The sequence below is a fragment of the Neophocaena asiaeorientalis genome, unplaced genomic scaffold, assembly GCF_003031525.2.
Source record: "Neophocaena asiaeorientalis asiaeorientalis breed wild unplaced genomic scaffold, Neophocaena_asiaeorientalis_V1.1 scaffold30, whole genome shotgun sequence".
Lineage (NCBI taxonomy): Eukaryota > Metazoa > Chordata > Mammalia > Artiodactyla > Phocoenidae > Neophocaena > Neophocaena asiaeorientalis.
Genome location: NW_020174923.1, coordinates 2,862,630 through 2,882,201, shown reverse-complemented (window position 1 = coordinate 2,882,201; position 19,572 = coordinate 2,862,630).

Here is a 19,572-nt window from a genome sequence, read left to right as displayed (position 1 = left end):
TTCAATGTATTGACGTTCAGCTTCGGAGAACTGCAATCCCCCCGAAACACAGAGGGAAACTGAGGGAAACTGAAGGGGCCTGTTTTGTTTTAAGATTTGACAAATGACAAGATGAGGAAAGAATCCATTACTTGAATATAAGACCTTGGATACATGATCTCTTTTTCAATCATCTGTACGTCACTGCTGTCTGGTGATTTTAGTAGTGGTCTAAAAAGAAGACAGACTCTAAAAAGAAGATATACTATACCAATTCTATATACTATACAAAATTCTAGAGTCTAGAATTGAGGTATTACTATTCTAGATCTGTCATGGACAAAATGTTTTGTTTGTTTGGCCTTACTCCTGTTTTTGTAAGACCTGGGAACTAAGAATAGCTTTTACATTTTTAAATGGTGGTGGTGGGGGAAATTAAAAGAGGAATAATATTTTGTGATATGAAATTTATATGAAATATAAACTTCAGTACCCATAAACAGTTTTATTAGAACACAGCCTCACTCTCATTCATTCACTTCTCGTCCATGGCTGCATTCAGCCTACAACAGTCGAATTCCATGACCCTCAGAGTCTCAACAGAGACCACGTGGCCCTCAAAATCTCCAATATTTAGTTTCTGCCCCCTTTACAGAGAAATGTTTGCAAATCCCTGAGCTAAGCTAAACTATGCAATTCCCTCTTCTCCAAAGACACTGATCCTCTTTTCTGATTAATGAATAACACAGGGTTAATTAACTCCAAGCCAACTGAATTTCTACAATTTAAAATCCTATCTTTTTGACATCCAACTCAGCAGTTGTGCGCCTTGGTATTTACCCAAAAGAGTTAAAAACCTACATCTACACAAAAACCTGTACACATATATTTATAGCAGTTTTATTCATAATTGTCAATACTTAGAAGGAACCAAGACATCCTTCAGCAGGTGAATAAACAGTGGTGCATCCAGACAATGGAACATTAAGCGGTGCTAAAAGGAAACAAACTATCAAGCCATGAAAATATATGGAGAAACCTTAAACGCCTGTTACTAAGTGAAAGAAAGCGATCTGAAAAGCCTACAAAATGTGTGATTCCAACTATATGACCTTCTGAAAAAGCGAAAATTATGGAGGTAGTAAAAAGATCAGGGGTTGGTGAGGGTAGAGGAGGGGAGAGATGAATAGGCAGGGCACACAGGGTTTTCAGAGCAGTGAAAACACCCTGTATGATAATACAGTGATGGATATATATCATCATACAACTGTCTGGATCCATAGAATGTACAACACCAAGGTGAACCCTAAAGTATACTATGGTGATTCCTTGGGTAGTTACGAAATGTCAATGGAAGTTCATCCTTAGTAAAAAACAAACAAAAATGTACCCTTCTGGTGAGTGATGTTGGTAGTGGTAGAGGCTAAGCCTATGTAGCAGGAGAGGGTATACAGGAAATCTCTCTGCCTCCCCTCAATGTGACTGTAAACCTAAAACTGCTCTAAAAAATAGTCTTTAGGACTTCCCTGGTGGTGCAGTGGTTGAGAGTCCGCCTGCCGATGCAGGGGACACGGGTTTGTGCCCTGGTCCGGGAAGATCCCACATGCCGCGGAGCAGCTGGGCCCGTGAGCCATGGCCGCTGAGCCTGCGTGTCCGGAGCCTGTGCTCTGCAACGGGAGAGGCCACAACAGTGAGAGGCCCGCGTACCGCAAAAAAAAAACAAAAAACAAAACAAAACAAACAAACAAAAAAATAGTCTTTAAAAAAATTCTATCTTTCCTTCAAGGTTCCTTTTACTAACTCCTTCCTTGCCTACTATAAATATCAATTCACAGTTTATTTAAAAAATAGTTTTTAAAAACAATAAACTTTTTAAAGGCACTCTCCCTTCCAGTCTATATGTCGTGGTGTTTTGGTTGCACGTGTCTTTTCCTTCACCAAATTTTCACTTCTAGTGGGTAAGGATTGGCTGGATCTTATCCATCACCAAATCCAACAAAGTGTCTAGCAGAAAACAGCAACACAACAGATACTAAGGAATTAGTGCTTTTTTTAAGTAAGTAAGCATATACCATATTCGGAGACCAGACTTATTGACATGGACTGATTTTACTCTCCTTGACCCTTTTCTTCGGTTCTCTGTCTCAACCAGCTTCCCTACAATCCCTTGTCCATTTCCACCTCTCCGAAGGCCTGAGACCCTTTTGCTGCCCTTCTGCTCCACCCAACATCATAATCGCTGGGTTGTGCCTGAGTTTTTTTCTCTCTTTATCATCCCATCTCTCACAATTTTCCTTCCTGGTGTCTCATTTCCACGGGAAGGACTGTGTTTTACCATGTTCCAAGCCCTTCAGAATATACACAATAAGAGGCAAAGGGGAAAAAAAGTTAACTTGAGGGCTTCCCTGGTGGCGCAGTGGTTGAGAGTCCGCCTGCCAATGCAGGGGACACGGGTTCGAGCCCTGGTCTGGGAAGATCCCACATGCCGCGGAGCAACTAGGCCCGTGAGCCACAACTACTGAGCCTGCGCGTCTGGAGCCTGTGCTCCGCAACAAGAGAGGCCGCGATAGTGAGAGGCCCCCCGCTTGCCGCAACTAGAGAAAGCCCTCGCACAGAAACGAAGACCCAACACAGCCGGGGGGCGGGGGAAGTTAACTTGAATTTGCTTCCTCAAGGAGAAATCCAGTTCAGCATTGTTAGATCAGACGCACAGCATTCCAGCAAAAGATTTAAATACGAATGATGCAATTTACTGTATCATTCAAAAGAGCGTGACACACTGAATGAATCACGCTAATAGGATAGGAGCTGCGTTATCCTTCCCAGAGCAGGGAAAAAACTGGGAGAATACCTTCAAGAATCTCTCTTGGATATTCAAGTTATGTATGTTAATTGCAGATACTATTAATAAAAGTGCAAAGGAGGCAATAAAATTAATCACCAGCCTCAATTTCCTTTGGAAACGTTATTTCCAGTCTTTTTTCCTTTTGTTTTAAGAAAAAAGTTGAGATTCGATTATAGTCACAATTTTGAATCTTGCTTTTTTAACCTTTGTCAAGGAGCTCTTGGCTTAACGCAAAAGAACTCATTTGTCGCCGTGGCATTTCCGACATCCAGGAGAAGCAGACCCTTCGGAGCATGTGCTGGCTGCCTTGCGCTCCCCAGTCATGCCCGCATTTACTGATAGGATTTACTCTTGAGTCGTGCGCATTAACTGACACCGTGCCCTGAGAGAGCTCTGTAAACTGTCCAGCATGCCACGTGAAGGTGTGCCCTAACACGGTGTGAATCCTATTTCTCTGGATGAAGTGCTTATACACTGAGAAGCGGTCACTCTCCTCAAGGAAGCCTTATGGGAATGGGAATTGCCTCGAAGGTGGTTCATCGGATTTCAAAGGACGCCCTTATTTTAAAGACTATTTTTCTTTTATGAACTCTTTCTTTGCCTCTCCAAGGGAAGCCGGTGAGACAATTACCTGAATACTTCAAGCCCCAACCCCCTAACTAACTTCATTACCACGTGGATTATTTCACTAGGAAACATGTGAGGGAGATTCATTTACCTACATAATGTCCTCAGTTCGTCTTCAGTGTTCACATGGCAGCAAAACCCTCCCTCCCCTCCTTATGCCCCTCTTGTACTCTTTCAAACTGCAGGGATGGATTGTAGAAAGGAAGGTCCTTGTTACTTCCTTCTCTCCCAAGACATTTTTTTTTTTCTAATGCTTTCCTCCCCCCACCCCCCAATAAGAATTAAAAGTGATATTTCTTTTGACAGCTGGTAACTAATCCCACCTTAGCAGGAGAGAGAACAGGAAGCCAGCAAAGGAATTTTCCATTCCTATGTCTCTTTTAATTTTTTTCCACATCAGGTACTTTTCAAAATCTAGACATTTCCCGTGAGTCTGTCTATCTTCTTGTTTTGTCTACTGGAGTCACATGTTCTTAACTTCTGTGCCGGCTGCGGAGAAGCCTGACGGAGCTGATGTTTGTCTTCGGAGGGGGTAGAACTTGAGAACCTTTGAATCTCCAGAGGGAATATAACTGAAACGCGATGCCTTTGCTTATACAAACAGGATTTTTCCTGTTGTAAAGTTCACACAGCTAGTCCCACAAACCACAAATCAAAATGCCTCATGTTGTGAAGAGAACTACAAAAGACTTTTTTAAAAATAAATTTATTTTATTTATTTACTTATGTATTTTTGGCTGCATTGGGTCTTCGTTGCTGCGCGCAGGCTTTCTCTGGTTGTGCCGAGCGGGAGCTACTCTTCGTTGATGTGCATGGGCTTCTCATTGCGGTGGCTTCTCTTGTTGCGGAGCTCGGGCTCTAGGCACATGGGCTTCAGTATTTGTGGCTCGCGGGCTCAGTAGTTGTGGCTCGCAGGCCCTAGAGCGCAGGCTCAGTAGTTACAGCTCATGGGCTTCGTTGCTCTGCGGCATGTGGGATCTTCCCAGACCAGGGCTCGAACCCGTGTCCCCTGCACTGGCAGGCGGATTCTTAACCACTGCACCACCAGGGAAGCCCTACAACTGACTCTTGAAGTAAGTTTCTGCTCACCCATCTTTTACCTGCCAGACTGCCTTCCTTGATTCCTTCCTTCCTTTCTCCTCCTCCCTCCTTCCTTTCCTCCATTTCCTCCTTTAAAAAAAAAAAAAAAATACTAATGGATTCTGTGTTTTCTGCTATGTTCCAAGTTTTCCAGAGAGTATATGATAAGAAGTGGGGGAAAAAGGAAAGAATAATCAACTTGAATTTGTTTCCTCAAGGAACATCCATTTGAGCCTTTTTATAACCTAAGGCATAATATTTCAATAAATGATTTTTTTAAACAGTGAAATTAAAATTTCCTAAAGGTGGTGATTTATACAAAATGGGAATGTAATGCATCTATGTCAGTGGGTGTCATTTCAGATGAAATAATTTAATGAAAATGATGTCTACTACAGCCTGTTGGATTCTGTATAATTAAAAGCATTGCTCTAAAACTGAAGATGACTTTTTTTTCTTAAATTTTCCAACTGTGTATTTTTATTGTGGCAATAATCATTAGAATCTAAATAAAAGTAACAAGAAACACTTATTGAGTGGATACTAGTCACACGTACCCTTTTAGACACTTTTCATGTATTATGTCATTTATTTTTCTCATTTAACCAATGGGGAAACTGAGGTAGACACAGGCATCTTATGTTACCTGCTCAAGCCCTCAAATCTCACAAATGAAGACCCCAGGATATGAACCCAGGCAGTCTGGCTACAGAACCAAAGCTGTGAACCACTTGTTTTTGCCTAAGTATTGGCTGAGCAAATCTTTCCTTGGTCTAACAAATATTGATTAGATACCAGTAAGTTGCCCCAGACACAATTTCATCAGCCCCCAAAGGAAAGCAAAACCATTTCAAATTATGACAACTACAGAGCAATGTTTGCATCTCTAGTTCCAAATAATACCAGCTAGTGAGAGAGCTTGATACAGCTAAATCATAATGAAAATCTCAAAATCTGAAGTTTAGATTATGTCTCTTTTTTGACAGATTTAAAGCTCAATGTAGAGCAAATATATCAGGTAAATTTATTTCTTGGTGTAATTTTCTGTGGGACTACTTAATATGTGTTGAAGGTGTTTGTTCAACTCAGAGTGATGCCCATTTTTTAGAACCCTCACGACCCTCCCTCACATATTCAAAGCTCCATGGGGTCTCTGTCTGATTTCTAGACTTTCCCATGGATCTGATGTGAAGACCACCACCGTGTTCTTCCAGGTCATTTCAGGCCCAGACTGCATTTCATTCCTGTTTCACATTATACATCTTATTCCTGTTACAAACTCCTCTGCCTGTTTTATTTATTTACTTGTTTAAATAAACTCAAGTCCCTTGGACTTTTGGATCGCTCACCCAGCAAAACATGAACACCACTAAATTACAGCAATTCTGAATTTTTTCACTTAATCTTATACCTGTTATACAGTAAAGCAGATACATAATTAGAAGTTTTACGTTTTTCTAGAAGAGACAGAAAAGCAGCGAAGGATGGAGAGTAAGAGAGGCGAGGAAAAAGGATTAGGCAGAGGGGAAGGAGGAAAGGATCCTCATCTTTTATAAAATTTAGTCACATATGTATATATAATTTTGGAATTTGATTTAACACACATTGACTGAGCACCTATATATTCCGGGAGATGTGCTAAACACTACAGTTAAAAACTTGAATAAGATATGGTCCCCCGTCTAGTATCAGGGAATTCTTAGTCGGACAATACAGTAAGTATACTTTTAAAAAAACTGCTGAATTTTAGGTGATGCGAATGCTTAAAAAAGCACAAACCAATTGTTATGGAAGCAAAGTAAAGATAAACCCACCCACTGGTGGAGATCAGCAAAAGTTGCATGCAAGTCGTGATTTCACAATGAACCAATGAACTTTCAAGAGGCAGAGAAGGTTATGAATGTATTGTGAACCTAAATGAAAGCATGCAAGAAGTCAGAAGAGAGAAACTACTGGGGAGACAGGAATGTTGCAGGTGGACTGTGGTTTGGGGGCACCTGTTAAGAAAGCAAAGATTGAAGAAAGGGATCGGGACCAGGTCCTAGAAGAACTTCATCATCAGATGAGGACATTGTGGCACACGGGCTCTAGAACACAGGCTCAGTAGTTGTGGCACATGGACTTTGTTGCTCCCTGGCATGTGGGATCTTCCCGGACCAGAGCTAGAACCCGTGTCCCCTTGCATTGGCAGGCGGATTCTTAACCACTGCACCACCAGGGAAGCCCCTATTCTGCTGTTTAAAGACAAACTACACCTCGAAGTTTTTTTCTGCAGTAAATTGACTAACTATATTTATAATGCCCAGTTGTTTCAATACCTTATAAACCACAATCCAGCTTATGAAGCAACATAGTTCACATTTCTACTCTCTGCTTTGATTTATGCATAAGGGCAAAGAACGAAGAAGCCAAAATTTAGCAGAAGTGTGTAGACAAACCTCGGCATACTATTATTCTAAGAAATTTATTTTGCATTAATGATTTCTCTTATCCTGATCTATGCATTTCAAAAAGATTGCTAAGTACCAGTACACTCTCTCTCTCTCTCTCTCTCTCTCTCTCTCACACACACACACACACACACACACACACACACACACACACACGTACACACACACACACACACACAGCTGAATATTTAATACTATGTAAACAAGATACCTGGATGATAGATTGTTTATTTCTAATAAAGGTATTTGAACGATTATATCTAATGGGTTATATATATCTCATCGCAATTCTTAACCCACTACCATTTTTTCTTTTTTAAAAATAAATAATATAATGAATTAGATGTGCAAAAAGTTCACTCTAAGCGTGACATTGTGATTTATACAGTAGGACCTCTTTCTGGCCCAGAGCTCCTAAAACCCCTGGAATTTCCTGTGATAAGGGCAATAAAGGTGTCTTCTGTTATGCTAATGCACTAACGTTTGGAAAGCTCACAGGTAACCTAAGGGGTGAGGGCTGGTTGCCCCGGGGAACCAACTTGGTGATTAGAAGGTTGGAATACCAGTCCCACCCGCTTTAACCCCTGGGGAGGGAAGAGGGGCCAGAGGTCGAATCAATCACCACTGGCCAATGATTTAATCAACCGTGACCTTGTAATGAAGCTTCCATAGGGACCCAAAAGGATGGGGTTCAGAGAGCTTCCCAGTTGGTGAACCTGTGCAGCAGGTTCAGCTGACCTGGAGGGGGCGTGGCAAGTTCACACCTTTCCCCCACACCTCTCTTCCATCTGGTTGTTCCTAAGTTACATCCTTTTCTAATAAATGGGTGATGTAGTAAGTCATGTTTCTGAGTTCTGTGAGCCACTGTAGCAAATCAATCGAACCCAAGGAGAAGGTCATGGGAATCTCTGATGGCGAAATGGCCAGAAGTACAGGTTATAACCTGGACCTGCAGCTGACATTCTGAGTTGGAGGGGGTTGTTGGAACATCCAATTTGGAGACAGCTGGCAGTCAGTTGACACCCTGGGCTTACAACTGGTGTCTGAAGAGCGAGAGGGGGCAGTCCTGTAGGACTGAACCTGTAGAATCTGATGCTATCTCTGGATACATCATTTCAGAACTGAGGTGAATGACAGGACATCCAACTGGTGTCTGGAGACACCCCTTGCCCCTTATTGGTGGGGAAAACTGTCCCCTACAGTGTTGGAATTGGGTCCTGAAACCCAAAAGACTATGGCATAGTCTAAAACTGTAATAAAATAAGGTAAAATAATACCTTCAAAGATATTTAATAATATCTAAATAAGTAAATACAATGTATTCATTTCAATAATTTATAAATCACAGAGAGGTTTTTTTTTAACAGTAAATTTAGCTCAAATTAAAGCAAAGCTGTAATTATATTCTTTATCCACAAAGTATTTCAATAGGTTCAGTGTTCGAGATCATTATATTTCCTAACAATGAATTTAGAATGGGGTTTAAAAATCCATCTTCCCGTCTTATGCAAACTGAATCTCTAGGGAGGGGGGGTTAGTAGAAGGAAGAAGTGTCACCGTGTGTGCGTACACGTGTGTGTGTGTACGTGTATGTGTGTTGGCTTTAGTTGAAAAGCTAAGAAACTAATGAAAACACACTCCTACTGGTTACAGGAATAGAATGTTCTGTGTTTTTTCTGGGGGGGTGATTATTTTACAATTAATTTTTGTTGGAGCACACTTGACTTACAACGTTGTGTTAGCTTCTGCTGTACAGCAAATTGAATCAGCCATTATCCACTCTTTTTTAGATTCTTTTCCCATATAGGTCATTACAGAGTATTGAGTAAAGTTCCCTGTGCTCTACAGTAGGTCCTTAGTTACCTATTTTATATACAGTAGTGTGTATGTGTCGACCCCAATCTCCCAATTTATCCCTCCCCACCTCTTTGCCCCCTTGGTAACCAAATTTGTTTTCTACCTCTGTGACTCTGTTTCTGTTTTGTAAATAGGTCCACTTGGGGAATAGAATGTTCTTGAGCCAGTGACATGGCTGGGCTCTCCAGAAAGTGGGAAATAAGAATGGTAACACCCCACTTCCGATTCCTAAGCCTATTTGTCTTCACCCCCCCACAGAGCAGAAAGGCATGCATTGTTCTAGCAGGACAGAGTAGGCAAGATAGGACTTCTCCCGCCCCCTGAACCGATTTTCACGAAACAGAACCCAGTGAAAGGAAACACAGGGCTCCCCAAATGCATATTGAAAAGTCATCCACTTTTCACTCATTGGATAGCAACACTTAATGACCTGGGTCACCCCACTTGGCTTTCCTATGGCCTTAATGAAAAGGCCAGTTCATTCCACTTGGAAATCAGTGAGATGAATTGTAATGAAAAGCCACAATTCTTTGCCAGGATTCAGCAAAGGCCATGAATAGGCCAGCTTAAAAGTTGAATTTCTTGTTTTCCTTCCTGTGTGGCTCTCTTTGAAAAGCAAGAAAAGGGTCCATTTGGCCTCTGGAAAACCCATCTCAGAGTATGAGGCACTGCCAACTGGTTAGGTTCATCCTAGGTCAATGGAACCATGGGGGCATCAGGAATCACATGGCCAGGGGACTAATTCAAAATTGAAGACAAAGCACTAACATGTTTAGATTTTCGTGCTTATAGAGTGAGGGTCCTGAACAGGCCCTATTTCATAGGAAACAGCACCTCCAGGGCAGAGGGTCCTAGTGCATTTCAATGCTGGTGCTTCACATGCCCATCACCCATGAGCTGTCCTCTGTGGTGTAGCAATTAGTTCTGCTACAACACGATATAAGTGTCCATAATCTGCAAAAAACAAAACCAAAACAATAAAACTAGGACTTATTGGGGAAACTAGGGTTGGGGTACAATACTCAAAAATTTCATCACCAATACATTAAAAAATAAAAGACAGGACCCTGATTAAAACAGGGGCAGAGTTTTATATATGGTTAAGGAATGCAAAAATGCCACAATAAATATAGCACTTTGCCTTGGGAAAGGCCTGAGGTTTGCTTGTGGAAGTGGGGATCTGAAGAAAGGTTTCAGCTTGTGAGTTATTGGGAAGTGGTGGAAGGAGCGTTCTCTGAAATCTCACGGAAAGTTGTACCACCAGGTGTAGGTAGATGAGCTCATAAGACATTGGGTGAACTGAGATGGCTGGGGGAGGGGGAGGGGGGGAGAGAGAGAGAGCGCGTGCGTGTGCGTGCGCGTGTGCTCATGTCTTCCTATGCAGCTCCGTTGAATTTGATGCAGTTTTTCTCATTCACCTAGTGTTTCTTGAGAATGAAATCACATACAGGGAAACAGGAAGCTTGCTCAAAAGGCATGTTATACTCAAGCAAACAGGTTATGTCCAAACTGCTCCTTAGTATAGCAAGTACACTGGAACTAACTTGCATGTTTAAAACAAGTATTATAGCAGAACTGACTGTATCTTCTCAGGTTACATTTATTTAATACCCAACAGTCAGATGAAGAGTTAAACTTTTTCTTAACTCTGTGAAGATTTCCAAATAGCTGCCTGGGGTTGTGCTGATGTATTAAATCCTTCTACCTCTGTGTTTTTTCCCTGTCCCCAATAATATCATTTATCTCCTCATACAACAGGACCATAAATATGGTAAAGCCAAGATTGTTCAAGAGCTTTTACTCTTCTTACATGATGGAGTGCCTTGTTGATTAGATTACGTTATCCTTCCTGCTCACCTTCCATTTTTTAATCCCGGCTCTGTTTCTTAATTCTTCTGTTTGTTTCAGATCTTAATCAAAGTGTTCTATAGCATACTGTATAAAGCATCGCTACTGTTACACCCTGAAAGTGTATCCAGCGATTTCATACCCTTGAAATGTTATTTTCTTGTTTCATTTGAAGTTGGATTCTGTTATTATTGTGGGTGTTTCGCCAATTCTGTGACATAGCTTACTTACATAAAATATCCAAAGCAATGTTTTTCAATATATATCTCATCTGTTTTTTCGACAAGGTACAGATTTGACAATCTTCTCTGTCTAGGAATCTTATACTTTAGAGAGGATTTTACAATGACCCAATGTAAATATAAAATAACAGGAACACCCACACCATGTTGGGTCTCTTTTTCATCATGTTTTTAATGCTAATCCCAGAAAACAGCCTATAAAGTACGCACACGCATATGTAAGGGGCAAATCTGGCTGTGAACATCTCTCCTACGATCTCTGAAGAATTGGCTAAGACAATCAGTACCAAAGATCACTTTCAAAACTTCCTGTGCCCCTGAGAATATTTTGTGTTAATAATATGCATTAGTTTTATAGCCACTTAGGAAAACCTCTTTTAGGTCAAACCAGAAAGAGAGAGACAAGATTAAAACAAGAGGAAAATCCCATCACCTCTATAGAAGAATCAACTGAATGCAGACTTCTGGAAGTAGAAGAAAGCTGCGTTTGGAAAGCTTAGTGAAAGTCTCAATGTCTTGATATTTTATCCCAAAGCCTGCTAACAGAAAGCTGTGCCATCCCGGGACAGAGGCCATGTATTGGTCCGGACAGGATGATAGATGGACCGCAGGGAAAGAGCCAGGTCTAGGATCACAATTAACAAAACAAAACAGAACAGAGGAAACAGATCCTCAACGCTAATAAACTTGCTAAGCAGGATTTCTTTGCCATTGAAAAAAAGAAAAGAGAATTTTTAAAAAACTTCTTCATATTTAGGGAAATATGTTTCTTAATTCTCTCGAAAATAAATAAGTAAATATTTACCAATCGGTCAATCCCAGGCCCTTCCTGGGGAGCTTTCCTTGAATCACCAAATGAGGATATCATGTGAGAACAATATTTGCTTTCTAGAGTTAAAAGGAAATCAGCAGATGTCTCGTACGGGGAACATGATTTCATCGAAGGTATTAAACCCTTTTGCCTATATTTCTTTGAAGACAAATGTTTCCATTTCCTTTATGGAGCCAACATATTCAGCTTTCTCAGAGTTGCACGGTACAATTCTTCCATAAATCATAGATGACTGTGAGTCACTTTTTTTTTTTCCCCTAGAGATGGGAGATTATCAAGTGTGAAGCTTGAATGTTGTCTAACTGTCCCAGCTCTCCCAGCACTGCCCACTAGATTTCTAAGTTTTAAGCAAAGAAGGGAAACGTGTTCAAAAAAAATCAGATTCTTTTAAAAGTGGGAACTCGTATTTCCAATGCCCTACCCTCATTGGGTTACTGTTGTCATTCTACATGGGAGATTTCTCTCACATGACTTCAATTCTCAGCATAACCAGGCTATTAGAACGCAGCACCGTGCCCTGCCTATAATAGTGCCTCGCGTGATTTATTTAAAAAAAGAGAGAGAAAGTGAGAGGAGAGAGAGAGCTACAGATGAATGAATCATAGGGATTCAAGGCAGAGACTGAATACTGCAGTGTATTTGACTGGGCAGTGCTGTCTCAAGTTCACCATTTGGTTCAGTTCAGGTCTCAGTAACTGGAGGAGAGCAGAGAATAGTAATCAATCGAAAATGCTCCCGTCTGATCAGCCCTCAGCTTGTGACAGGTGATGTGCTGTAAAGGTCCTAGGCGGAGAGAGCGGGTAAAAAATGAGAAGCATCCAGAGCGGGTAAAAAATGAGAAGCATCCAGAAGCATCCAACTGGGAACAGCCAGTTGAAATCCCCAAGTGTAAGTTATTTGAGTATAAAGAAAAAGAAATAGCATCCCGCTGTTGGCAGTGCACATGGCCAGTTCTCATTTCTACCTCAGGAGATTTTTATGTGTTTGTTTGTTTAACTGGACGTGCGTGCTGTCGTGAATTGCTAATTCCACCCTCACACTCAGGTACCAATACTTATGGGCTCTGCCTGCCGCGGATGCTGTGATCTTGAATGACTTGCTTGCTGCCACCACCTGAAACCTGCTGTTGTTCCACCACCTGGCTGGTCTCCTGGTACTTTAACACGTGTCCAGACAGAGTGCGGACTTTCTATTCTTTCTTGGTTACCATACTCTGGGTTCATGCCTCCCTTTGCAATAGGCTGGTCTCCCAGCCATGCTAATTCCGTACTGCAAGCCCAGCCCATCACTGGTTTTCTGCACGTCCATTTGGACCTACCAAAGGGAAATCCCAGTGTCACTGTGGGACGCAGCTTTGGTGCCTGGCGCACAGCCTGCACTTTAAATATATCAGTAAAACATCGTATTGATGAACCGACTTGGCAAGATCCAACTGCTGAGTCATCTAAACACGCAGATGTAGCCTGTGCTGTGACAAGGACCAAACTCCAGGCACTGTGATATACAGGAAGCAAACCGCTACTACTGCTCTCAGATTAGTCAGGGATGGACAAGAGCTTCTACTTATAACCATTTCCCTGGCTCGCCTCTGTGAAGAAGGAAGTGCATAGAGGGACCCAGGCATTTCATCTCTGGGGGACATGATTATGATATGTGTTATGATTCATTCTGCTTGATACATGGACTGAGCTTTCCCATCATGCAGTCAGATGCCCTAGAAAAACGTTTAACCATATCACACACACACACACACAGTTATTTTTTGGTAAAATACAAAAATATAACTGTTGGGGAAGTGATTTCTGAAATAGCATAAAAGGTACATTCTGGATCATTTTATTAAATTTCATCAACGAACGTCTGTGCTTTAAGAGGGCATCCGTATGAGATGGTAGGAACTAAACTGGTGTGGAAAATAGCAGGTGTGTATTAAACTAAATACAATTGAAATGTAAAATGTTGACGAGAAGACACACTTCGACTGCGTATTTTGAGAAACGCTGGTCTTAAAATTGAGAGCTCCAGCTTGCGGTCCCAACTTTGCCACTTACTAACCTGTGACCTTGAGCTGTCATTTAACTTTCCTTCCTCTCAGTTTTTCATCTTTAAAATTAAGACAGCTAAAGTCAAGCCTAACATCCCTTCCAGCCTAGAAATTCCATAATCCTTGCATCAGTCTTTGCTACGTTCTGGTAATTTGTTTGTAATTTATTATTCTATGAGATTAAGCTGGGAGTTTAGTCCCCTCCTTCTCTCTTGCTCTCTTTTCAACATATAACCCAATTATCGTATGGTTTTTAATGTAATGGATTTGAACAAAACAAGTCAAATTATTTCACCTGAAAGGTGTAACATGTGGTTCTGATATTCAGTAGTATTGCTGACCTGTGACATGCCGATCAATCCTGTCTCTGAAAACAGAGTTATAAATCTATACACTGTAATTCAGGCATGGAATTTTTCTCTGCAGCAAATAATATGGTCTCTTAATGCAGTGAGTTAGATATGATTTGGGTTTGAGTACAAATGGTTTTAAGTAGAGAATAATCTACGCAGGGACCTGCTCCCTTAGTTTGTCCCAACTTGGGATGGGATGATGGGCGATGGAAGAAGCAGAATTCTGTCAGAGAAACACATCCATTCTGGCACCCGGATCCTGGCTACTTTTGTTCCTGACCATTTACTACTTGTTGGGTTGGTCAGTGGACAAAGGAAAGTTGTTCCAAAACAACCAGATGGAAAATCGTAAGCTCAGTGAGACCCGAGAATTTCTGAAGAAGCGCCACAGGCAGCAAGGTGATGGTGCCAGCAGCAGGCTGAAATCGCCCAAGTGACAAAAGTGTCCTCTATGTGCTACAGGGGGGTTAAAAAATACGTCATATTAATCGTCATCCAACCAACTTCCAAAAGGCAGTGCCTGCTCTGTGTGCAGAAGAAATCAGTACGTCTTTACTTCAAGCCAGCCTCCTTGGGCATCTAAAATGAATCAGATAAAATCCCTTTAAACTGCAGAGTACAGAAACTGTCATCTTTATCTATTTTATTGGTAAGGCACGGTACCCACGTTCTAGGGAGCAGAGTTCTCCTCTTCAGAGCTAATTCCAACAACATACTAATTCTATGCTAATGATGCAATTCTAGCCATGAGAATTCACCATTAAGCCTAGTAAATCGAGGAAAACAATAACACATCTGGTCACGGTTCTTTTGGTCTTTAGTTAGATAACCATTTGAAAATGAGGAACCCTCTCAAACTATATCTAAACTGCTCTTGTTCTAGGTATTTCCTGAGGGAAAGCTTGTATCATAACAAAGGAAAAAAAAGTAGGTTTGCTCTGTATGTCCTTATTTCCCCCCTAAATAGATAAAAATCCATTACTACCTTCCAGTTGAAAGAGAATCACTGCAGGGGGAAAAACCCACCAGAAACAACCATCTTGAGCTACCAAGAGCAGTCATCCGCACAGCATTTGCTAAAGGTCTGGCAGTATGTTAAGAGCCTGAAGTGTGTTCTCTTACTTAATCCTTATAACCTCATGAGTCAACGTAAAATTATCGCTCCCGTTTTACAAATAAAACTAGGAACCTTGAAGTTGCCCTCAATGTCACACAGCCAGTAAGGAGCTCAGGGTCGCTTCATCATGACCTTTGCTAGTACATAAGCTTTGCCTATAGTTCTTGGGGGGGTTCTGAGTGAACCTGTTAGTCTCTTTAATCTAAATGAGAAAGGTCCTCTTGAATGAAAACTGATGTCTTGTAGGTATTCTGCAGGGAGAAGAATGCACATTGGCGGAGCCCAGCTATCGACTGGATGTTAATTGCCCTGGATCTTGCAATCATCTTGGAAGTAAACAGGAAGTCGCAAATGCCAAAATTTTTCCAGGTCTCATCTTCACCATGAGTGGACCAATGCGTTGTCCTAGTCACTTTTCTTCCTTGAATTCTCATCATTTCATGAAAAGTATTTCTTTTCCTCTGAGTGTTAGAAGAAGTCTTCCTTGATCACAGAAGTGATTTTCAAGGTCATCGTGAGAAAACAGCTAGCTCTCTGGAACCAGGCATACTTACTGGACGTCAGATGGGCACTCCACTTATTTCCTGAAATTACTTTAAGCCCTCGAAACTGATACCGATCTGGAAGTTCCTGGACGTTCTGAACACTCAAACCACACTGGGTTGGTGGAAAGAGAAAGTCACAAGCTATTTCCGTGGGATTTGACATTAATGGGATTTTCACTGGACATTACAACGAGCAAGTTGAAATTCAAGAACTTGACGAGATCTCCGTAAAGACAAAGAATTGTAAAGCTGGAAAGAATATGATCACCCTCACTTCAAAATCTACCGAAGGAGTTACCCCACTTCATTCATTCCTTGACTGTGTTTTAAGGTTTCAAGTCCTTTTTGGTACCTCCCCCAAAGGTTCACTTCCATTCAGACAATATGCATTCCACATTTTAAATCTCACTAGAATGTTTCCTTTAACAGTATATTTTCCAAGCTATGCCACTTATGTTATTGTAATCATGGGTAAAATGACCACATTTTGTGGAAAATAAAATCAGGATACATGGTCCAGCAGAATATGTTTCTGATTTATGAGTTTATTTCTGAATAAACAAAATGTGATTATCCTTTTAATGAACTGCCTTTATTGAAAAGCATATGTTCTTTAAACATTTTTACTGGAGTATAGCTGATTTAAAAGGATGTGTTAGTTTCTGCCGTACAGCAAAGTGGATCAGTTATACATATAGAGATATCTACTCTTTTTTAGATTCTTTTCCCATGTAGGTCATTACAGAGTATTGAGTAGAGCTCCCTGTGCTATACAGTAGGTCCTTATTAATTATCTATGTTATATATAGTAGTGTGTATATGTTAATCCCAATCTCCCAATTTATCCCTCCGCACGCCCTCCCCCCACCCCCGTAACCATAAGTTTGTTTTCTACATCTGTGACTCTATTTCTGTTTATTGAAAAGCACATGAAGACTCATAGGTAGACTGCCGTAGAAAACCCTATTTGCGTCGTTCTCCAACATTAAACAAAAATAACAGTCACTGTTATAAAAAACCCTAAAGACTTAGCAACCTCAATTATCCTAACAGTTAAAAAAGAGTAACTTGTCACCTTGAAAGTAAGGAACACATTTAACATTTACAAGTCAAAGTAATTATCTGAGTTCAGTAAGATGTGATAGCATTTCTATCACTAGCTATTACTTATAATATTTTGAAATCCATACATCAAGGCTATTTTAAAAATACAAAGGACTCTCATATATTAACTCATTAAAGCACATAAGAGCCACTTAGAAATTATTATTTTTTTGCAAACTCTGTCTATATAATCTATTACTTGAGATCTTCCAAGTGGAATGCCAGAAAAGCAAAGGCAGAATTTAGAACCATTGAGTAGACGGAATCTGGTTTCACTCCAGGTGCCTTTCAGGTTTGTTTTCTACTTCTTTACAGTACTTTGACCCATGGCATTCCAGGAGGATGGGTTCCACGAATCATCAGGGGCAATAAAAAAGAGGAGAGGGAGAAAGAGAGTTGATGAACAAGGAAGCAGAATCTACGCCATGCTGGAAGAACTGTCCTCTTTCTCCCTTTTCAAATCAACTTTTCCATCTTGTCTTTCTGGTCCCCCTTGCCCAGTTCCCCCTTCTAAATTTCCCAAACTCTTGGCTGATGTCTAGATAGAATCGTAACACACACACACGCACACGTACGCGCGCAGGCACACAGAGGACAGTGGCCAGTGAGGTGGGAATATCCACACCTTAGCTTCACAAGAAACATTTATAACAAGAAGAGGGAGTCTTGGATGCAAATGAAAGTTTGTTCAACTGGGGCCATTTCCGAAGGGCAAGCTTTTGGTGCTTCTTGCTTTCTGTTACAGCACGGAATTAACTTAGACCAGCGGAGACCAGAACTCGTGGGACCCGTGAAGATGGAAGCTCATCAGCCCCACACCACCTACTGCTCCGTTTCTACACGATCAAGCCTTAGCTGCTCCATCCTACTCCCGACTCAATCGAAGGGCCATTCGTAGGGGATAGAACACATCTGTATCGTGAAGATGGATTCATTTATTTGTCTAGCTGAGAAACTTTAAAGTCTAGAACAGCTAGATCTACTATACTACACCATTGACTTACAAGAGGTCCATACATCCTCAAGGAATCCTCCCTTCCTTCTTCCCAGGCAAAATGTGTCCTTCCTTAGCACACTATTCAGGGCTCTCCTGTCACGCTGGTAACTACCAAGCATGATTATTTATAAGCACAGCTCTCTTCCCCATCAGGCTGTGAACTGCTCAAGGCCCTGTCTCCATCACTGTGGTATCCACCACCCATTTTTCAGTCTCTCTAACGCTTCGCAGTGACTGAGAGATGGGGCAGTCCGTACTGGCTTTTTAAGTACATATACAAATGAATAAATAAATCACCTTTGGTTGTCCTTCACGTGAATGAATCTCCCGTCTCTAGGAAAAAATATGGTGTACGTTATTTTGCAACTATCCTTTATCAGAAAGGAGGCAGGCACCGCGAGATCTGAATTACTTCCTCCGTCTGATCTTATTGACTCTTTGTACTGTACTATGAAGGAAAGGCTACAGGCTTCCTGTTTGCTAAAAGCAAATGTGCTCGCCCTTGATTGCCCTTTCTGGTCTGCCCTCAGTTCCTCAATGACGCCCTTCACACCGAAGTGCAGCTTCCAACCTTGTCTTGGTTGCACTGCTATAAGGGAATCCACGTCTTCTAGATGTTAAAAATGACCTTTATTCTTTATCAACCATATTCAACATTAATATCAACCATATTCAGCTCTGAAGACATGTGAAGTTGGTCTTGGGACGCAAAACAGAAACACAGAATGACACTGAAGTCAATGGTTGTCATGGAGAGTAGATACCTTCCGAGAATTTTTTAAAATTAAATAATTAAATTCTCTTCAGCAACTAGGCTGGTATATCTTTCTTTATATATATATATATATGTTTATTTATTTCATTTATTTTTGGCTGCATTGGGTCTTTGTTGCTGCGCGCAGGCTTTCTCTAGTTGCGGCGAGCAGGGGCTACTCTTCGTTGTGGTACGCGGGCTTCTCATTGCGGTGGCTTCTCTTGTTGCGGAGCACGGGCTCTAGGAATGCGGGCTTCAGTAGTTGTGGTGCGTGGGCTCAGTAGTTGTGGCTCACGGGCTCTAGAGTGCAGGCTCAGTAGTTGCGGCACACGGGCTTAGTTGCTCTGTGGCATGTGGGATCTTCCTGGACCAGGGCTCGAACCCGTGTCCCCCGCATCGGCAGGCAGATTCCCAACCACTGCACCACCAGGGAAGCCCTAGGCTGGTATATCTTCAGTAACGTTTCCCATTGTAGCCATGATTTGTGGTAGGATTCAGATAATTTAATTGGATAGGCTAGTTTTCAAAGTCAGTCATTCCCATTTTTGCAGGAATTCTCAGGAAAAAAAAACTGCAGCAGAGGTCAGAGGGTTCATGATAAGAGGAAAAAGTCCACAGACCCAGTTTCAAATCCCCACCCCAGGAACGTGAGCGTCAACAACAAGAGGTCTGCCTCCGAAGCAGAAATAAGATTCTAGAGACGCAGCTGAAAAGGAGAAACAAAAAGCCCAACGTGAAACTGTCTTTACACCTTTAAGTAAATAACCATTGAGTGTTTAAGTAATCACTGAGTGTTTAGCCTTTGACAACATTGGATGCAGGGATATTATGGAGCCACATTTCAAAATTTCTCCAATTGCAAAAGGAAATTTAATTGCTGAATTGTAAGTCAAGGCTA